The sequence below is a fragment of the Leptinotarsa decemlineata genome, unplaced genomic scaffold, assembly GCF_025532065.1.
Source record: "Leptinotarsa decemlineata unplaced genomic scaffold, Ldec_3_MD MMD2_P_RNA_scaffold_12, whole genome shotgun sequence".
NCBI classification, from domain to species: Eukaryota; Metazoa; Arthropoda; class Insecta; order Coleoptera; family Chrysomelidae; genus Leptinotarsa; species Leptinotarsa decemlineata.
The window spans coordinates 5,944,869-5,953,208 of record NW_027412526.1 but is presented as its reverse complement, the minus strand read 5'-3'; positions in this window follow the sequence as shown (position 1 = coordinate 5,953,208).

Genomic DNA, 8,340 nt, shown 5'->3' with positions numbered 1-8,340 from the left:
TTTTGCCTTAAATTGACACTATTGACATGATTTTTTTTCTTCTAGCATACTAGTAACCTGAACTCCGATCTAACATTCTAGGCGCTCTTGCCAATATGTGAATTAGAAACAAATCCTCCTGAAGATGATCACTTGGTGATCGAAACACGTGTCGAGGTGTAAAAATAACGATTTGGTGTTGGGAAAAACCTCCAGTAATATTCATTTAGAAACAAATCCCTTTAAAAATTAAAACGCAACATTTGAAACATCAATTTGAATACTTTTCGAATTGAATTTGAAAAACTCATGAATTGAACTCAACTTTATTTTGTTCAAACTTTCATTTGCTGTAATAACCTAAATTGAGGAACGTTCACCATTTTCCACAGTGCAAACAAAAAATAAGATAATTAAATCCGTGCAAAGCTTATTGCTAAATCATCTGAAAATGAACTTTTAACAGGTTATGATCGACTGTATTGCCAAACTGATTGTTATAAGAATCCTGCAACTGAAAAAGCAAATGCGCCACTGGAATCAATGAAGTCGCCCTGGAACGCTAATCAATTTTTGTTGTTTTATAATTAAATAAACCTAGAATTCCTGACGATTGGTCTCATTAGGAATTAAATCACTTACTTATTTATATAGATTTTTTTTCATAATTGCATCTGTATACCTCAGTAACAAGCTTCAAAACTTATGGAGATCCTCACTGATATTAGACATACATATTTTTTTCAACTTTTACAGTCTTCGAAATGTGAATGTATTTATATATAAAAAATATGAGTATTTTTACTGTTAACTGTAAAATTAGGTTTCCACATTTTTTGTATGAAGACAGAAGAAAAAATCCAAGCTGTCTTTCTCGAAATAAACATTATCGTTTGTTGCCGTTTATGTTTTTTTTAATGTACAGCCTATAAACAAGTTCACACAAAAAATGTGAATATCTTCCAAAATCTTTCCCAAAAAATTTATCACTCCTAAAAATATACCTTTTTATATCCACTTCAATAATTGTCTTTTGTTTTCCCCTTTTCTGAAAATGTTGTCCAACATATTTTTGCACTTACGATACTTTATTCCTGGAGATAGTTATTTCGAATGTAATGGTATAGAAATTCAGGCTTTCACCATTCGTAGTTGCTAAAAACTTACATTGTTTTCGAAATTTTCCGTTCTCAAATCCTAAAAGTCGTACCCGATACAAACAGGGACAATAAGAAAGCAGAGTAAGAGTAAAATAAGTGAAATTGTTTGTTCTTCTTCAAAGTTGATATATTTTCTTAGTTCACTATATATAGAATACAAAAAAAGTATATATGTGACCAGTAGATATATATCAAGTGGATAATCATAGCGATTGGAGAAATGTACAGCAAAATGGATTAACAAGGTCTGTCAGTCACAAAATAAAAAATCAACCCGGCTTTACTTTGCCAAGCTTTCGCTTCTAATGGGAAGCTTCTTCAGGGCCTATAATTTATTGAGTTGTTAGTTTTTTCGCCATTGAATAAGAAAACTGACATTGATAATCTCAGCAATATATACAGTAACTTACTGTAACGACATCAAAAACACAATAATAATGAAAATTGTATCCAATAACTCTTTCTCTAAAGTCAAAGATTATGAAATCATCATACCCATTGAAAAATGACATTTATGTGAAGGTATGACAATTGTCAAACCCAAAATAATCTTATACATGTTTAACCTTCTCAGTCAGTTTATATGTTCAATTTATTGTTTTTAATCCATTTTAACTGTAAGTATGATTTGTAATGTTTTTCAATGGTGAAAAAACTAACAACTCAATAAATTATAGGCCCTGAAGAAGCTTCCCATTAGAAGCGAAAGCTTGACAAAGTAAAGCAGAGTTGATTTTTGATTTTTTGATTGAGATTTTGTTATATATATATATATATATATATATATATATATATATATATATATATATATATATATATATATATATATATATACAAGAAAACTATATATGTACACATAAATAACCACCCTTTTTGCAAATTAATATTGCCATTTATAGGCTATATGGCTCAATTGCTCTTTCATATTGTGAAATACCAAAATTTATTGACTTGGAATCAACCCCTGAATAATAAACAAATCACTGGTGCAATGTTTTTAGATTTGCAGAGGGTAAGGTAAGCCCCGTTTTTATTAAGGGAAGCAATTAATTGTATCAAATACTTTGCAAAGTTGAGGTAATTTCACTTTTTGTCGAGTTATAAAAAATGTTGATATCCCTTTTAAAATATGCAGAAAAACAATCATAAAAATGAAAAACTGGTGAATATAATGAGGAAGAAAAAACTGTAGATGTTGAATAAACTTCAGTACATTCTAGGGTTTGGGAAACTATCAAGGCGAGTTGTAAATTGAAGAGAAACATTATTTTCAAAAGGATATGCTCAATCTATAATCAATGTGTTGGAGAAATACAACCTCAGTTATAAAGCAACCCATTTGGAAGTACTTCAGATATTCTCAACTTAATTACAGATATTTCCAATGCTTCGAACAATTATGAAATTATGGTACCGTGGGGTTGTATTTAAAAGAAATAAAGTAACAAAGTTCTACAGTGAAACTATATTTATTTGTAGGTGCCTAGAAATTATTACCAAAGTACGTATTTGTTCTGTGCAAAACACACTACAGCGTTGAGGAATTTCTAAATGACTTATAACACTTACACCTGTCTCATTCTGCAGGTAAATTTCTTTATATAACTTCTATTCCTACTTCTCTGCGCACACCTGACTTACTATTCAGTTTGTTCTGAACATACGTTGTTACGGAATTGCAACGAATATCATTTACATATACGTATATGGAAGAGATAAAATTTCACACCCCCAATTCCAGACATCGACGTTTCGGAATGAGACACTCTTCTTATTGCCTCTTCAGCACCAATATGATAACATTACGACTTTGAGTCAAGGATGAGCTAAATCGACTATGTCCTATTCCTAACCATCGATGTCCGCTATTGAGGATGACTGTATTCCAAGGAAACTTATCCTAACATACATACAACTGAAAAAAAAACAACAAAAGAAGATATTATTACCATGTACAAAGATCCGCAAACACAAATCGATACATAATAATATTGGATCAAATATTAGTAATTAGATCCTATATGCATAACAAGACTAGTTTCAAATTTATTAATTGTTTCCACATCTTTTATGTCATTATGTAGTTCATAATATTCTTTCAAACCCATATAAAATAATGATTCCATAGTAAGATTGTATTTTGGAAAGTGAAATTGTTGTCCTGCATTTCCTCTTGTTTGAATGATATGAATTTGAGATTTAAAGACAAAAAAATCATTAAGTATTCTGGCATCAACTTGTTCAAGACTTGAAAATGAAAATCATGGATTTCGAGGAAAATCTCTGTAACACTGAAAACCACTTTATTGAGTCCAACATGAAAATAATATTTGTATATCGGTAATCCTCGATTCTGACATTTCTGTAGACTTGAAATTTAGTTAGCATCAAAGAAATGAAATATATTTCCACAGGAATCAAAGTGAGGTTGAATAATTGTTTTATAAACCGTTAACCGAGAATATAAAAATAGCTCAAATGAGACTCAGAAATGTGTTTTTCGAAATTTTCCTGTAAATATGTAAGACGGTTGATATATGTAGTTATAGTACTGATATTGAAGAAATAATCGATCTAGTCATGTTATTACCTGGGAAATTGTCTACAGGTCCTGATGGAATTCCGCTATTCCTAATTAAAAAATGTATTTTTTGGAAAAACAGTTTTTTGAAATCTATTTACAAGTGGATCACATAAAAAATTATCGAGCAGTCTGTAATCAATCAGAATTGCCCAAATTGTTGGACAGCCTAGTTACAACTAGGGATTGTAGACATATAATTATTAGTCAACAACATGGATTCAGTAGTGGTAAATCTACCAGCACAAATCTGCTCATTTATCAACACTGTATAATAAATGCCTTCGAAAATAGACACCAGGTGGACTCTATTTACACAGATTTTTCAAAGGCATTTGACCGAGTAAACCACAATTTGTTGTTGCATAAACTAAACGCTTTAGGTATTCAAGAAAACATTCTGAAATGGATTGAAAATTATCTAGCCTGCAGAGTACAATTTGTAAAATATGGTAACTCAGTATCTTCCTCAATCACAGTTTCATCGGGTGTACCACAGAGTTCTCATTTAGGGCCATTGCTTTTCAACTTATTTGTCAATGACTTGAAAGATGTTATTCTTCATAGTGAATTTCTTTTATTTGCTGATGACCTGAAGATGTTTAAAGTTATTCATGACTCAACTGATACAGAATTATTACAGTATGATTTATCTAACTTTGTTCGCTGGTGTGATAAATCTACCGCAATTAAATATAGACAAATGTCAAAAATTTACTTTTTTCCGAAACAAAAATCCCATTAACCGGCCATATAAAATCAATCAATCAGAACTGAAAACAATAAACACTATCAGAGATTTAGAAATCACTCTCGACCCAAAAATGTCATTTAAACCCCATATTGCAAATATTACTTCTAAAGCACTAAAAATGGTAGGTTTCATTCTTAGTTCTGCAAATGAATTATCCCTCACTTCAATAAAAATCATATATTGTTCAATTGTTAGGTCAATAATCGAATACAATTCCACAATTTGGTGCCCTTCATATCATGTGGATATTGATATGTTCGAAAGTGTTCAAAAAAATGTTTTAAGGTACTCTGCATATAAACTGGGTAATCATATTGATGAATATGACTTATATTGGACATTCTTAACTTGAATACTCTGGCTCATAGAAGATTAGAATCAGATCTTATACTAATTCATTAAATAATCAATGGTAGCATCAATTCACTGGAACTTGTCGAACTTATAATTTTAAATGTGAATCCAAGGAGAACCAGAAATTCAGAAATCTTCAAAGTACCCTTTTGTTGCACCAACTATGGCCGGAATGAATCTGTAGGTAGAATTTTGAGACTTGCAAATACATACAATGTAGATCTAGAATTTTTCAATTCTTCTTTGGAAACATTAAAAATTTTATTTTATATATTTTTCCTTAAACATACCTTAGATTACTGTTAAATACATATGTATGAACTTGTTAATTATTTTGTAAAAAACAGGCATTGCCATAAATACATAAAGTAAATAACTTATTATAATAAAAAAATAGGCATTGAACGAAAGAAACCCAAATACACAATTTTGTATACAAATGTAATTTCTTCACAATTTATTGAAAGCATATATTGGTCCATATTAACATATTTTACCTCATGTGGTGTGGTTAATAGCATTGCTTTAGTTTTATTTATATCAAGTTCAAGTTTATTGTGATTCAGATAGGAATAAATTGTTGCTAGTGAGTTGTTCATTTTGTTAATAGCGCTATCCAAAATACTAGTTGAAATAGATAACACTGTATCATCAGCAAACAGGTATATAAAGTCACAAGAATGGAAAAGATGTATGTCGTTTACATATAACAAGAACAATAATGGTCCCAAGACACTACCTGGCAGAACGCCAAATGAATTTTCAACATGTTGAGAGACTTTGGTTGATTTTATAGTTATGTGTTTACAATTTCTTAGATAATTTTTGAACCACTGAAGTACACTTCCTTGAATACCAGAAGCTTCTACTTTTGTCATCAGAACTTCACGATTGATTGACTCAAAAGCTCGTTTCAAATCCGATAGTACTGCAATAATATAACCACCTTCATCAATTCTTTCTTCATATACTATATTGTGTAGCTTTCCTGTGAACGATATTCGATTCAATTTCATAGCGAATGTTAGTAAGTACAAACTGAATAGAAAAAAAGTGTTATTTATATAATTCAATGTTCATATGAAAGTAGGCGTTTCAAAAATATTTAATGTAATGGAAAATTGTAATAGATTGCTTTCTTTCTTTGGGAAGTTTCCACATTTCTTGTATTAAGATGGAAAATTATTGAGCCAAAACCTAACTCTTTTAAAAATATACCCCTTTGAATTTGATCGTAAACGACTTTAGCAATAACAAAAGAATTATTGGACCCTAATCTGATAAAGAGGTGCAACTACCAGTGTCAATAAAATTTGCCACCACTTCTTAAAGAGATGAAGAAGTAAAAAAATAAAAAAGAGTTTACACAAACATCAATAAGTACTTTTACCAAAAAAATATTCAACCTTCCTCCAAGATGCAGTAGAGTTGTAAAAGAGAATCCATTTCGTAGGTAACTACTGGCTGTGATATGATTCGAAACTACATATCACACCAGGAGTTCCTTCAAACCAGATTCCCACGTCTTGGCGGTCCCAGAAAACCAACGCCGGTAACAAGCTTCTTCTCGTGCGTCCCTCGTAGTACAGTCGAATGCACTGTGCTTTGCTGAACCAGCTTTATGAAATTTAAAATACTCATACAACTAGATCACCAAAGAACAATATATCCGACAAAGCCGTTACCTGTTGCTCCATTGTTCTTCCGGCAGACGTTTTTTTACATTCGTACGCAGAAAAACGACAAACCCAAGCACAAACAAACTCCAGCAATCGAAAGCAACACCAAACATCGAAGGCAGTCGTCCCGTTACAGGCGAGTGTTCGATCTAGTCACAATAAAAAAAGCCCATGCAACGAGACGGAACACAAGCCTGCACCAGAAGACAAGAAAGCTAGGTTATAACGGAATCATACAAGTAATATTTTCATCTACTGACTCATTATTTGTATTTGAATTGCAATACTATTTAAAAACAGAAGTGCGAAACAGACATATTTCAAGAAATCTAAAATAAACTCACCCACACGTGGCCTTAAACACCGCAAAACGAACCGCAAACGGAAAATGAAATGAAACGAAAATGGCGATGCTCAGAAACAGCTTGTAAATGAAGGTAACGACAAATGACAATTTGACATGGGCGGGAAAGGAAGCAGCGTTGCCAGTAGGATATTCCAGTGGATACACGAACTAATAAAAAAATGTCTATAGACAGATCCACATCTAAATGGAAATCAATTATTAAACGAAAGTTCAAAATCAATGTTTTCATGGTATTTTCGTCTACCACAATATTATTTCCTTCACAAAAATAACTCTCATTCTCTTGTGGGGTAGTAGTTTTTGAAAAAACTTCTTTTTCTGTTTTGGAAATTTGTTCGAAAAAACTTAAGCGGGAAAGGGCAAAAAATCGATATTACTCTCGATTTGCTCTCACTGAAAAGATGTCTGCAAGTTATATTTTCAACAAATTCATTGGTAACAATTTCTACCGATGATGGCGTTGCTCAAACGAAGTTATGTTTATTGTTTTGATATTTTTTCGATTCGAGTTATTCAACTGAATTCGTAAGAATAATGTTTTCAGTGCAATCATTATTGGCTTGAGAAACTGATGAATAGGTGAAATAAACTACTTCCACTCACGGGAAGAAACACCACACCAATATATGAAAACAGCGTACAGGACTTTGCTTTACCATTTGGCTTGGTTCTAATATGTCTGATAGATGTCGTATATGGATGATGAACTTTCCAAAAGAAAAAACTAGTCTCTTAACACACCGGTGGATGCTGAGATGCGTTTTTGTTTGGGAAATTGTTGTAGACTCAGTGGGGCAATTCTGAAATTGCCGCAAGATGGTGCCAATAGTCAATATTTCTATTTATAAATGATGTTTCTGGTAAAAAAAAATATGTTCAAAATATGTTTTTTCGTTAATCAGCTATCGCCCCCATACGAACGACAACTCTCAGAAGTTGAGAAACTTGTGCGAGCTTAAGACCAACGAGGTCTTACCTTTTAACGTGTGATTCCATCAACATTAATTTTTCTTGGGTTGCCGCAAAACATTCATGAGTGGACGTTTGATGACGTGATTCTGTCAACTTTGAAAAATTATCATGAATCACGAAGAAACTAACAATAGACTTGAAAAAAAACTATGCGTTCTAGAGCAATTTGAGAACAAATTTGCTGTCTTTGCTTGACATACGTATATTGATGGAGCAGAGATAGCGAAACACTTTTGATAGGACGGACGCAGATTTGGAATAGAGCAATGCAAAAAAAATGCATTGTGGAAAAACAAACAAATGCAGACCCATGTAAATGATTTCGTCTATTATTCTTGTTTAACAATACAACAATTTAATGAATAATCTATTATTATTATTCAATATCACTAAAAAATATTCATATAAATGTAGTATTATCACTTGAAATGAAATATTTACCATAAAGTTAACAAACAAGCAAACGTGCTTATCATAAACATCGTTGATTATTC